We start from the raw sequence: 15,098 nt of genomic DNA, 5'->3' as shown, positions 1-15,098 counted from the left end.
TGTCTCTATCTTCAAGGGAAACATTCTATTCTTTGTCATTTGAACTATTGCAAGTAGGTTCTTGCTCCCATCCTTTTCATGAATGACACACGTGTCATTCTCCATCATCACTTTGTATCCATTTTGAATGAGTTGAAAAATGCTCATCAGATTGTGCTTCATACTAGGGGCAAAATACACATTTTGTATTTCCTTCTTCTCACCTTTTTTGGTGCGGACCATAATAGATCCTTTGTCCACAACTGGTAGGGTTCCATTATTACCCATTTTAAACTCAGATTTGAAACTCTTGTCAATGAATGGAAACAAGGTTTCATTACCACTCATGTGGTTGCTACATCCACTATCAAGGTACCAAACCTCAGGGCTTCCTTCTTCACCAACATTACACATGATGAAGGTAGTGGCATTGTTTCCACTTCCCATGTTCACATCAACCACATTTGCTTGTCCTGACTGATCATTTTTCTTCTTCTAGCATTCACTTGCATAATGCCCAAATTTATGAAAGTAGTAGCATTCTACATTACTCCTATTTGAGTTATAGTTTTTCTTACCTCCTCTTGAAGTATTTTGTGAGCTACTTGCTCCATCTACTCTTCCTGAGCTTTCTGCTACAATATTTCTTTTTCCTCTATTACCTCAGCCTCTACCTCTGGAGTCTTTGCCTAAGCCATTTTTTCCTCTCCCCCTTCCTCTTGGATTTGACTGAGCTTTGAATTCTTACTCTTGGGAAGAAGAAGATGTAGATCTGTATATCCTATGCTCATGGGTTTGAAGAGTACCCATCAACTCATCCATTATCAAAATAGTGAGATCTTTTGCCTCTTCTATGGTCATGACCAAATTGTCATATTTATGAGGTAAAATCCTCAATATCTTCTCCACTATCCTTTACTCTTGATAGTCTTCTCCATTTGACTTCAGTTGATTAATTACATTTGAGGTCCTTGAACTGAAGTCTGCAACTGATTCATTTTCCTTTATTTGAAGGTTCTCAAATTCCTTCCTTATATTTTGTAACTTTACCGTACATACTTTATTAGTCCCCTTGAAGTTTGTCTCAAGGATATCCCAAGCTTCTTTTGCATAATTTTCTGCTGCAATCTTTGGAAATATTGTCTTTGTTATTGCTACTTCAATCAAACTTAATGCCTTTGCATCCTTTCTCCTTGACTCTTTCAAATGAGTCTTTTGTGCATTTGTGAGGGCAGCATATTGAGCTGAGTTTGTCACATCATTGAACCCATTAACTAAAAACTCTCACAAATCATTTGCAACCATAATGGTTTTCATTTTCTTTGCCCATGTTATATAATTTTTTCCATTGAAAGATGGTGGATGATGCCATATCTTTCTTGCATCTCCTGCCATATCAAATATCCCAAGAAAAAATTTCCCTAACTCACTTTAGATGTGGGCCCTCAAAGCTCTAATACCATGTGAGAAATTAATCACAACTTTAAAGAACAAACATAAACCTAAAAATTTTCTCGGCACTCACTATTGTCAAGTCCCAAATTTACTCAGTAGCATAAGGAACCAAGTGGCAAGAGAGTGCCAAGTGAGCTCGACAAATGAAGGGCAACTCGACACCAATGGATGTCGAGTGAGCTTGGTAGTGTGATTACTGAGTGAACTCGATAGCCATAGGAGGTTGGAGCTCGGTAGAAGAAAGCACTGAGTGAGCTTGGTAGCCACTGCAAGGTGGAGCTCGGTTTGAACTACAGAAAAGGACTTCTACCAAATGTGTACACTAATATGTTAGCAAGAAATACTAATCTATTTAAAAGCCAAAGCATTAACTAAAAAAATTAATATAAACTTCAAGAGAGACAAAGTGAGGTCCTCAAATGAGAATATGAGCCATGGATGGGCTCTCTCAATGAGGATGATCACTTGATTTAGGGATATGTCTATTTGTGGATTTGGGATGTATGCTCAAGATCGGTGCTCAAATTTTCTTCAATAGAGATTCTTGGATTTTGGATGTGGATAATGGATGTAGATGTAAAACTTGTTCTCAAAATGGAATTATGACTTTACTTGATGGATTGTGATTATTTTGGCTTGGGAGGGGATTCCTTAAATAAGAAAAGGGCTTGAGGGATTGATGGCTAGGATGGAAGGAAAGGAGAAAGCTTATGGAGGGCTCAAATTGAATGAGAGGAGAGCACATGGACTGTGCTTTCTTATAGCCAATTAGGGAGTGACACATGTCACAAGGTCATTGGTTAGAGCAAGAGGGGTCAACAAAGGAGGCTCAAAGCTCATAAAGACCTTCATAATGGCTTGTAAGAGCAATAAATGGGTTTGTAAGAGTCATTTATGGCTTTGTGGGAGCACTTATGGCTTGGTGGTTGGGATATTTTGAGGGGATAGACTTTGGCTTGGTTTAGGAAAGTCTTAAGCTTGCTTAGGAATGTGTAAATGATTAGGGGATGGGTTAGGCTTGGGTTAGGATTAGATTAGGGATGTTAGAGATGTGCAAGTGGATGGTATTGATGAGGGTGGGTGAGTTAGTGGCTAAGCTTAGTTAGTATGGGTGGATGGGGTGGACTAAGCTAATGGGGGGAGTTAGGATAGTTTTAGGATTTATTAGGTTTGAGGGATAGATTTATTAAATACATTTTTTAATAAATGGGGATTTTTGGAATTAGATAGGAGAATATGATTAATTGATAAATAAAGGGGTTATTTGATTTATCAATTAGGACTATAGATGATTAATTAAATTAATCAGCTAGGGGATGGAAAAGGATTAATTAAATAAGAATTTAATTAATCATGCCTTCACAGATAGCTAAATAGGATTATCAAAGTGGTGTAATTAGATTTAGGTGTCTACACCTAAGACAATACCAAGTGACTAAACTATAACATGAACATTTCCACCATTAAAACTAGAGAACCAAAACTTGAAACTTCCAAACAAACTTCTCAAATGCAATGAATAGAAGATGAAAAATGTATTCTAGTATGCCTCCTTTTTTTTTATTCAACTTTGATTAAACCATTACAAAATCTAGGAGCATTCAGCTTCAAGCAGAAAAACCCTAAAACTTTAAACAACTTCAATACTTTAAAAACTTTAAACTTACAGCTCTAATGGCTACATACAATAAAGCCTAGAGCAATCACTGCTTCAATAGGTCAAATCAAACAAACAATAAACTTACAGAATGACTAGAGAAGAAACATGTGCATCTGCAGGCACGAAATGAACTTCCTTCTATCTTCTGCACAACTGATGACTGGATCTGTTGATCACTTCTCTTCTCTTTGCAACTTCTAATATTCTTTGCTCTACTTCTTCCTATAACTTTTTTGAATGAATGTGAGACATTCCTTTTGTCTTCTACCACAAAAAAATTCCCCCTCTTTTCCAAATTTGAAAACTCACCTACTGCATTCATGTTTATGACTATTGTGTAGGTTGACGAGAATGGTAGGTGGGCATTTGGCTCCAGGGGCAAATGACATTTTGCATTTAATATTCCAATAGTGTAGTGTGATTGTTAGGTTTGTTCTATGTTATAGATTCATCCCTTGCCATGTGCAGATACATATCTAGCTTGAACCTAGTTCGAATTGAGGCTGATTCACCAGGTGATGTTGTCAGAAGTTAGAATGCATGGAGACAACTCTGAGTTCTCCAAGGGAAAAGATGTGAAGAAGCTAGTAGAGCCAAGTCGATGACTAGTTTTCTTTTACAAGATGATACAATGATTCCTTTCATCCATGACCACTGACTCACCACCATTTGATTCCTTCCTCGACCACACATAGCTATTGTCCATCATCCCCTATCATCATTGTTTTCCACACCTGGTGTTACATTTTGTAGGAACCTTTTTTTGGGTAGAAATAAATAATAAAATGTACTATCTAATCTTTATTTCAATGTGTCAATAAATGATAAAAAAATGTCATTTGATAAATTGTTAAGGTGTACATTTTGGTGGACTCTATTTTAAACTTGAAAGGGCTTATTTTCTATGACTACTATTGCCTTGATGATAAGGATTTATTTATTTATCAAATTAAGAAAAATCCTTTTATGATTTAACAATTAAATATGGATATATTGAGAATATATAGGGATTTAGATCAAATTATGACAAAGTGTGTGTATGTGTGTGTGTGTGTTTTTGTATGATAAAAATTTGGATTAAATAAAGATTGTGTGTATGTGTGTAGCTATCAACCCAGATAGATTGTGAAATTCAAATACCTAAACCCCAAACTAGCAACATGGGATCCATCAAGCATGGTACCTTAATTCTTATTGAGTATTATCCATATATTTGTCCAAAAGATGATTGGAAAAGACAAGATGCTTTCAAATATTCTTTTAAAAAGATTAAATACAGCCTGCCATAGTAAAAAAGATTGAGTGGACATCTTCGATTGAACAAAGTTAGGGAAATGACAAGTAAATGTGCTTGTTAAGAAAATTTTGAGAGGTGACAGAACTATATGCATCATTGCAAAAATGCCAACAAGATCACCATGAACCATTTGAGAATCAAAGAGATCAAACATAGATGTAGCTCAATATGCCATCACGCTCTTACAATCTTATCCTAACTTTCTTCCTATATCCAAATAACCACATTTTCTCATTGTGATGCTGACATTCTAATCCGATGCAAGCCACAAGAATTTGGAATTTTTTTAGTGTTTTCATTTGGGAATATTATTAAGGCTAATATATGGTAAAGGTGATGATGAAGCCATAATGATGAGAATTACATTAGTTTCCTAATTTCCTTTCTTATTCATGTGCATTATGTTGTAATGTTATTATATTAACTAATCTACTATCCCTCAGTTCTTTATTGTATTCATCTCTAGCTGGTTAGAGCTCTTGGACTGTTATATCCATTACAAATTTCCCTCTTTAAATTTTAATAAACCTTCATCCTATATAAATGCAACTATAGTTTCTAGTTTTTTCTCACGAAACATCCAACTACTTTGTTGTGAGTTGCCAGTTTACAAAAATTGGTTTTGCCAATATGGTGAAACAATCCCAAAATCAGTCTGGCTAGGTTTAGCTATACAATATAATATATAATTTGATATTCCTATATATATTTATATATAACAATTTATATGTAATACAATAATGAATAAACTAATAGAAAGATATATATTTCACATCCCTCCTATATATATTTATAAGATTACAAGAATATCATATTAATTAATTAGTTTACTTATTTATATATAAATTTTCTATATAACATGATTTTGGGTTGCACATATTACACACATATCATTGGCTATCCAATGGGGAGTGTAGATTATCAAAAACATCCAATATTGTTGCTATCAACTCCATGACAAATTCCTCTACTTTGGGCCAGTCCTACCAAACTCTAGCCCACTTGAAGTATTCAAATATGATTGTTGAGCCCTAGAGAGCCTTCCATAAAAATTTTAACAATGGGCAGCCATAAATTTTTTATTAACATTTTGAGCTCTTGGACCTGCAACATTTTCTCCTTCACACTTTCCATGCTTTCTTTTCTATAGATGCAAACAAATTTGTACTAGTCTTGCAACAACAACACCCAATAAATCTGAAATCCTTCATTTATGTGAGGATCACATGGATGCAATGAGTGCTAAGTACACTATTTTTAATCAAAAGAGATGAGCTCTTGTAAACCACTACTCTTGCAATTATTTTAAGATCGGTACTAATTAAACATCACATAATTTGACATAATGAAAACTATGACCTAGTTGTTAATGAAGGAACTGAGCAGATCTATGATCAATGCTTCATAAGGCACAAAACTTTTTGAAGGTTTGTATTGGCAAGCTAAGAAGGCATAATCCTGGGAAAAACTTTATGGTCAAGCAAAGTTGGATCATCATGGAATTGAGTTGGCAGACCTTCTAGGAAGTTGCAATACTTCAACCTTGTAAGCATCACCTCAATGCAATGGGTACTAAACAAACAATTTAAGCTAATGAGAAATGGTTATTATGAATTCAACCTTGTAAGCATCACCTCAATGCAATGGGTATCAAACAAACAATTCAAGCTGATGAGTATGGATTCTTATGAGCTACTACTCATGAAATATGCATTAAGTCCTAATAATACGTCACAATGTATAAGAAGTTTGAACCATTTACTATCACACCTTGAGCTAAACAAATATTAGCATCAAAATACAATCTTATTAACAAGATTTTTGATATAAATTGTTATAAATTTTATGTAATCAACTACCATTTTTAACAACAAAAAAGACCTTATCCATCTAACCATCCACAAGATCTAGTGTTACATAAGTGACACCCTGCCCCACCCCAAGAAAAATGTAGACTAACAAAGATATTATTGAGACCCTTAGATGACAGTGAAACATTCCTCCAATGTGCCAACACTACCACATAGGAGATGTCTCCCTCAAAGTGGGGACATTGAAGGGATGATAGGATTTCCCTAATATACTCAAGAAACTCAACCAAGCGTCTCTTGAATATCTCACAAACTTTAAGCTATCTACCACAACTTGTAGCCATTTAACAACATTTTTGGGACCCCAAGATGTCAAAGAAACATTCCTCTAGTGTGGAGTAACCACCACTACTAGGTAGCTGATGCCTCCCTCAAAGTAAGAATGTCGAGAGGATGTTAGGATTCTCCAAGAGCTCAAGAGGTCCAATAGCATTTCAAAAGCTTTTAGCTTTCCACCATATTTTTGTCATCTAACAGCAACATTCTTGAGACCCCACAATGGTAATAAAACATACCTTTGATGTGCCACCACCACCACTTCCTTAAAGTGGGGATATTGTGAAAATGCTAGGACATCCCCTAACCTTCAAGAAAATCAAGCATATCAATGTCTCCTGAACATCTTAAAAACTATACATTGTCCACCACATCTAACATTTAAAAAAGGAATTTTTAAAAATTTAGATTACAAATCCTAATTTCTAATACTCTCATTTAACCCACCCACACCCTGAAACCATTAAAAAAAGCTAAAAAAATTGCATTTCCCTTTTCATTTAGACCAACAAGACACTTCAACTTCATTGTTAGTTCTCTAAATAGTGGTGAGTTGGCTAGAAATACTAAAATAGGGAGGACTTGGTGTTGGAGAGAATAATGTGATAAATTATGAAAATAGCATGCACCACTAAGGGCATGTAACATCAAAGACCTTAAATTGGATTTGGGGTTAGGGACTTAGCCCCTCCATCCCATCATATGCCATGTAAAAGAATGCACAAAGGGTACTACTCCCAAATACTATGAGAGGTGCTATCCATCAACCAATCAATGGCTACTCCCAGGCCCCTACCAAATAATCCCCAAATTAGGATCCTTCTCCCCCTTGCCCCCAAAATTTCCACCTCTTTCTATGACTCCCTAACACATAAACAATATCAATATATTATTCTTATAAACTTTCATATAAATAAATTAATTATGAGATTAAAATTTATAAAAAAAATATAACATTGAATCAACCTTATAGTGTCCATGAATACTTGAAAGTATAAACAATAAGTTAAGAGTGAAGACAATGTTGGCTCATGTGAATGTGTGTGGTATATATTTTAAAAAACTATTAACTATGTGCATAGAAATAATTTTGATCCTTGAAACAATAAGGCACTAAACTGAATGAAAACAAAAATGACCATCTCAAGAAATTGCATCTATGAATGGGTCCACTTTAAGCCTTATGTAAGAGACGTTACCTGTAATCAAGTGATTTGCAGTTGCATTTCTTACAGTAGTAATAGGAGTAAGGAAATATCTATAAGAAGTGTACCTATAGTGCATTTCAAATCCATGGCATATGATTTATAAATGATCCAACAATTCATAAGAAATCTATACCTTTTAAAGGATACAAAACATGTTAATATAAAAATTGGATGACAAAACTTATAAGAGAGTATAATTCTCCAATGCGGTTATAAAGAGGAGTTCCACTCAGAGCCCACTTCTAAGATGACTCTAATGAGAATACAACTTTAGCAATAATACATGATTGATCCTTGATAAAATGGGCCTGACATATAAAAGAGTCAAACCCTAAACAATTTACAACAAAGTAAGACATTTAATTATTTTCAGAAATGAAGCTCTTTTTCTGCTTCAAAATTTTTTTAAATGTATCATAAATATCATTTATTTGATTGCATATTGTGTGTTTCTCGAGTAGTTAATGTCATTGGCAAGACTTCATAATTGAATATATAAATTTCTTATGTCACAAGCTCTATAATCTATCTATGAACCATAAAAAATACAATGTAACAAACATACCTCATCTAATATGATGCAATCTCATTTGACTGAATGGAGAACTAATGTTCCCATGTCATTTGATGAGCCTAGTACCTTATTTCCAATCTCCTTAATGCCATCAAGATCTACATTTTTATTTTTCCTATTGCTTCTTTGAGAATTCCCATCGATAGCACTCTTACCAATGGTTGACACTTTAGACTTTCCTTTACCCTTCATCTTTTGCTTGCTGACATCTACATATTTATCTTCATCAATTGTTTTCTTTTTTGAGGATTTCACATACATTGCCTATTTTTCATTTCTTTTTAACTTTTTTGGATTTCTTTTTAGATCTCACAACAAGAGGCCCACAAAAGTATCATTGGTGTATGCCTAGTCATTTTGGATAAAACAATTTATAGCATCATTGACACCTCTTCTTTCCAGGCATCAATCTCTTTCTATGCTCTGACTCAACAATGTTATATGTGGTCAAGACAATATCATAATAAAAAAGTTCTACAATATCTTTACATCTATTAGCACTGTGATAAACCAAAACTTTAGTGCTCCCTTCACTTGTGAACCTTGCAATCTCATTTCTCCATTAGATGACTACTACCATTAGACAAACAACAAGAGTGGCTTTAATCTGAGGTAGAACCTTAGATTTGCTAATGGAATTTCCTTCAATGTTTGACAACTTAGATGAGTTAGCATTAAGAGGTGCCTTCAATCGCAGGCCATGATTAGTTAGAAAAAGGGATATTACCCAAATTTTTTTTCCCATTCCCATTTCATTTGTAAGAATGCCACCTTTATATTTAGATTCTTCTTGCATTAGACTCCAAGCTAGCCACTTCTTTTGGAAAGGTAATAATGGCATCAACATCTCAGGGGGTGGCCCTCGCTCTTCTATGGGACCCTTATTTTGAGAAAATGCATCTAAGTCAAGCTCTCCATCATCTACCGAGGATCCCCAATCTTCAAAGCTTTTTTCCCAAACCTACCAAATCAAATTGTTGGCAATGCCTACTTCAGAATGTAATGGCTTCTTTTCTTTTTGCTTCCTCATTTTTTATGCTTCTCTGTGCATTTTTTAATTTTTTTGACCTCTTTCATTTATTTTTTGACTCTTGGTCATTGGAAACAATTATTTCTTCCTCACTGGTTGAACCAGCATCTTGATCATCACTTATTTGCATTTGAGGTTCAAAATTTGAATCTCCTATGTCAGATACGAACATGTTATTTTGATTCAAATTCATCTCAGTGATTGGATGTGATGCTTTATAGACATGTTCTACATTCTATTTCTTTCTACTACCTCTGTTAGGTAATACCACTTCCATGGTATGTTCCTTATCTAAAGGGCATGCAACAAGTTCAAACAACTTCATGCACTAGAATACCACTCATACCCAATACAATTTGCATCATTAGCTTTTCTTTTAAAATATGTCATTGAAAGAATCCTTTTATAGTCAATCACTACAAAATACTATTAAAACCCCACAAAAGCTATAATTTTGTACTCCTCCATGCTTCAAGCTCATATATATGTTTTATTTGGAGTTAGGTAAGCTAGCTCAAGCTTAAGCAGATGACACATTGTTTATATTTAGACCCTAGTATGTTCATGAACAATACACAAGAGATGCTCCAATACGAATAATACTATAGATAAAAAGAAATCAAAACCAGATATTTGAAAACTTTAGCTAATACTAAAAGACCAAACCAGGCTATACCTCACGTAAATTATTCACTTTTTAAGGACTTCCTTAAGTTATTTGTAAATGTATGCTAGAAACCAAAATTAGAACTCAAAACCAAAACAAAATTTATGATGATATAGATACTGATTCAATATCTCTTTGAAAGCCAAATTCTTAACCTAAACTAATGTATATACATCATCCTAAAGGCTACTTAAGACCCTGAATACACAATTGCAAATACACACCACTAAAAATGTGTTCACAATCACCGAATTCATGGTGACTAGGTAAAGCTCCTCTGCATCAGAGGGCATGCCATCACTCTCTACCTAGTTGAAAAGAAGTGATGTGACTATAACACCAAAATGTAGCATACTTAAAACTTGAGAAGCTCAATTTAACTCATTCTATACAACCATCATTTTTATAAGAACAAGATTCTTCAATATTTTTGAATGGTAGAGCCTGTCAATACTAATCATTACATGCCTAACATTTTCATGGTGGATGAGGCTTCTAACAGTAATGGGTCTTTGCAGAGTTTAGAAGAATAAGATTCTTCAATGTTTAGGGAGGCCATTAATAGAAGAATGTATGAATGAAAAATCTCTACTTCTCTATATGCCGTGATTGGTGCTTTTGAATAATTCCATTATACTAGTGAAAGAAGTTGAGTGAAGAATCAAATTAGAATTTGTTCCTTGAAATGGGCTCCAAAGTGTTCAATTTTTTTTAGTAGAATACAAAAAGAAATCAATTGTGAGGACTTTTCGAAGAAACATCGAGACAAACTTACAGATTATAATGATGGACCAAATCAGAGAAATGAAAGGAATTTTGACCAAAGAAGAATGAAAACTATAGGTATTCCAATCCACCTTCAATCCATGGCATGATTTTAAAACCCTAAGCAAAATATATGGTCAAAAGATTTGAAAACCAATCTAAAACATTTTAATAGATGGTCAAAAAATTTGGTATAAAAATGGGGTCAAATGTACTAGTGTGAGGTGAAGAGGCTATAGGATTATTCTATGTTCCCTTTAGGAGCATCAAAAACTTGGAACCCTTAAATTTGAACCAAGTCCCCATATGGTCCATGTTGTGAGTCTTTCTTGTTAGAGAGGGTCAATCGTAGTGGACACTTCATTTATTGGGTAAACCACATAGATGGAACCTTGAGTGGTACTAGCCATTCCTATCATGAAACAAAAACCACTATATAAATTTCCTTGTGGAAGAAATCTCCATAGGTGTGGTCTCTTGTTGGGCTATTAGATTTCCTCAACAACTCCAAATTGATTAAATTCTAAGAGTGTGTCATAACCTTAGTGCATTGGGATTGGATTTCTCTTGCTTTCAAGTACAAGAGTTGTAGAGTTGACTATTATTATAAACCATAGAACAACAATCAAAGTTTTCTTCGCTAGGTCTATGTGCGTGATTGGAAAATATTTTTAGAAAATACATAAGTAGTGGTTCTAGTGATTAGATTGATACTATGACACTACTCTTGTTCATGTGCAAGGTTTCTTTGTCCCTTTCTCATTTCTTGTAGACATTTTCTTGAAATCCCTAATTACTATTATATGTGTTAGATTATCATTTATAAATCTAAAATTAATCATAGTTGGTTAAAAAGAACAATCATGGAAGTTTCGCAAGTTCTCAACCTAACGTTCTAGTTTACTATCCTACTACTACCATACTTGAAATTATTCTTTTTCATGCGCAAGGTTTCTTTATCGCTTTCTCATTTCTTGTAGACATTTTCTTGAAATCCATAGTTACTATTATATGTGCCAGATTATCATTTATAAATCTAAAATTGATCATAGTTGGTTAAAAAGAAAAATCAAAATCAAGTTCCCTGAGTTCTCAACCTAACTTTCTAGTTTACTATCCTACTGCTACCTTACTTATTGTGAACCCATTGTCTAGTTAGAAATCATCATTTGGAGAGTTCAATTCATTGATCTGACTATAGGGTTACCTTTTTTTTGTCATTCCTAAATTGATTTGACCATTGTGGACCTAATCCTAAATGTCTAAACTTCTTAGTCATTTTGATTCTTGTTTTATAGCTCCCTTGAGTTAGAAAATCATTCCTTATCTTGTTGCCAAAACCAAGACTTGAGAAAGTTAGAGACTACCCTAGTGGAGAAAGATTTCTCTTAGATTCTTTGATCTCATCCTTGGATTGTGTGTATTCACTTGTCTAAACATATCATTCTATATCATATTATTACATTACAACTCTTGGATATTTTGACAATTGTTAGAACTCTGGGCATATTGTGTTGGCCAATCGTTAGACCTCTATGGAAAATTGAGTTGACAAGAGTTATAGATAGTTACATTATTATATTTTATTAACTAGACAATTTATTACTTTACTACTCTAGTTTGATACCAACGCTTCTTGGAGTCTTCCTATTTACTAGCATTTTCCCTCTCATGTTAGTTATGACTAGGTTTCAAGTGAGTCATAGTGAATGACCTAAAGCTAACTTTGATCAATTACCCATAGTACCAACTTGTCAAAAATGTAAAGGAAAATAACCTATCTATAATCAACCACCTAAGGGAGAAATGAAATTTTGGTTTAATCCTTCTAGTCATCTTAGTAAGTTGAACACATCTAGAGCTTCCTCATATCTTGAGAGTAGAATCTTTGAACAACACATGTTATTCACTAGAAACAAAGAAAAAAACATGGATGACATGATTAATAATAGATTATTATGAGAACATCTAGTTGAGTAATTAAGGCCTCATAGAACTCATGAAGATATATATGGATCTACTTCAATGAATGATTTTGATAGAGATTTACATATAGGAAATCAAAACTACTCTCCATTTATTACTCCTAGATTGTCACCTAGACCATTCCATACTATGGATGATAAAGCTAGACAAGTTGATTTGGAAAAGCTATCCTACTTAGAGAAAAAGGAAAAGAAATCATCTCATCAAATCAATAAGAGTTTGGCTAAAATAACACAATTGTGACATAATGTTACTTATAAAGTCTCCTTCTCTCCTAGAAATGCTATGGGAGAACCTAAGGATTTTGAACAAGTCAATGAGGACAATGAGTAATACTTGAATGTGCATATTACTCATAGGGCTGAAAAGATACAAAATAAGATAATTAATGACATACTTTCACAAGGTGGAAATGATTTTGTGCCTTCTACTCCTCTCCTTGAATCTCCTAAAGGTAATGAGGAAGAGAGGCATCTTGAGAAAGAAGGATGAGCCTATATGGATGCATACATATAGCATGAGGCTGAAAAGAAAGCTAATAAAATAGCACATAAGAGACTTAATGATATACTTTCACAAGGTGGTAATGATTCCCCACATTTTACTTCTCTAGGATCTGATAGAGCTACTCAAAATGTATCACCTTCACCTTCTCCTAGAAGAAATACAAGGAAACCATCACCTCCTCCAAGATATCAGCATAGATAGTATTCATAGCAATATGCTCAGCATACTGCACATGGTTTTGGTATAGATTATGATATACTAGAAGAAGATCCCAACTTTCGCAAGTATATGGTTCAGTATGTTGAACTCAATAAGGATAAATGCTTTAAGGATTTAATTAACAAAGGTATACAAGTGCATTACAATTTTGATGTGAATAAAAATATCAAGAGACAATATCCTTCTTTTCAAGAGAAAATAGAATAGAATGTCAAGATGTTGATGGATAAACTTACACCTAAGCATCCATTCTCTCTTCAAAGTGTTTGTTCTCTACCATTTTAGAGGAGCATTTTAGAGGTTGAATTACCCAAGAATAAAAAGTTTCAACATTAGGATAAATATGATGGGAATGGAGTCCCCACTAATCATGTGAGACAAGTTTTCACCTTGAGTCTAGATTTTTCAAGAAAATATGCCTACCTCATGTGATTGTCTCAACGAAGTTTAAAGGGCCAAGCAATGGAATGGCTCACTAATATTACTCCTCCACTTAAGAATTTTGAGAAGATCTCCTTTAAAAATTTATCCAACATTTCTCCTATAATGTTCATAATCTAGTTTCACTATTGGATCTATGCAATCTCAAGCAAGAGCAAGGAGAATCTTTTATCTTTTCTTACAAAAATGGAGAAAGTTATGCTCTCACTACTCTAGGGAAATATATGAAAAGGAAAGAATTGATATACTTGTGAAAAACTTGGTTCCTAAAATGAGAAATGAATTAGGAAAATCAGTTTTTGAGACTTTCCATGCTATGGTAGAGACTTCTTTCCATATTGAAGATGTTTTAAAATACCAAGGGACTCTCAAGACTAATATAAATGGAAATAAGAACAATAATACTTCTTGGAATAAAGGAAATCAACATGTGGTTAATGATGGTATAGTTGAAACATTGAAGTATAGTAATCAAGTTGTTTTCAGATTAACAAATGGCATCCATGCTATGAAGCTTCAAGAACCTTCTCAATAGAACAATAGAGGCAATTCTATCTCCAATAATAGAAACCCTCAAGAAAGAAGGTTTTTTTATAAAGATTAATAGACCTTATGAGGATATTTTGAAAGAATTGGTTGTTGGAAAGATGTAACTTTGACTAAGAATCAACAAGCACCTACTACAAAGGGCCCACATTGGGATGACAATGCTCATTATCATTATCATCAAAGAAAGACTTGTCATACTACAAAAAATTGTCAAAGGTTAAAAAATGATATTTAGAAATTGATTGATAATGGAAAATTAACAATTGCAAGTGTTGGACCTACTACAAATTATGATCATAAAGCTTATAAATATCCTTTGCCTAAGTATAAAAATGGTGAACCATCCAAGCCTAAGAATGGAAATGCTTAAGTGAATTATACATACACCAATAGAGATTATGGATTTACCAGTGCTAATCAAGTCACCAAAATGATTCAAGGTAAAGAAGAAAATGTGAACATACTCACGCTCAAAGATCCTTACTATCATGAATATAGTTTGAATGATGAGGAAGTTAAAACTCCATTTAATCTTAGGGATTCTAGTTCTTCTACTACCTCTAAGAATTTGAATGCTATCACTTGGAGTCAAGATCCCTATGTTCTTAAGGCTA

The 15,098-nt window shown here is 33.8% G+C and overlaps 1 pseudogene; it reads right to left on the bottom strand.

The window, feature by feature from the left end:
- LOC149553825 (ATP-dependent helicase rhp16-like) overlaps nucleotides 1-15,098 on the bottom strand; it is a 145,569-nt pseudogene that overhangs the window by 23,382 nt on the left and 107,089 nt on the right.

This window comes from Cupressus sempervirens, chromosome 6 (genome assembly GCF_028749045.1).
Source record: "Cupressus sempervirens isolate cs-2001-9-10 chromosome 6, ASM2874904v1, whole genome shotgun sequence".
NCBI lineage: Eukaryota > Viridiplantae > Streptophyta > Pinopsida > Cupressales > Cupressaceae > Cupressus > Cupressus sempervirens.
The sequence above is the reverse complement of the archived record's forward strand: the minus strand, read 5'-3'. Positions and strand labels throughout refer to the sequence as shown.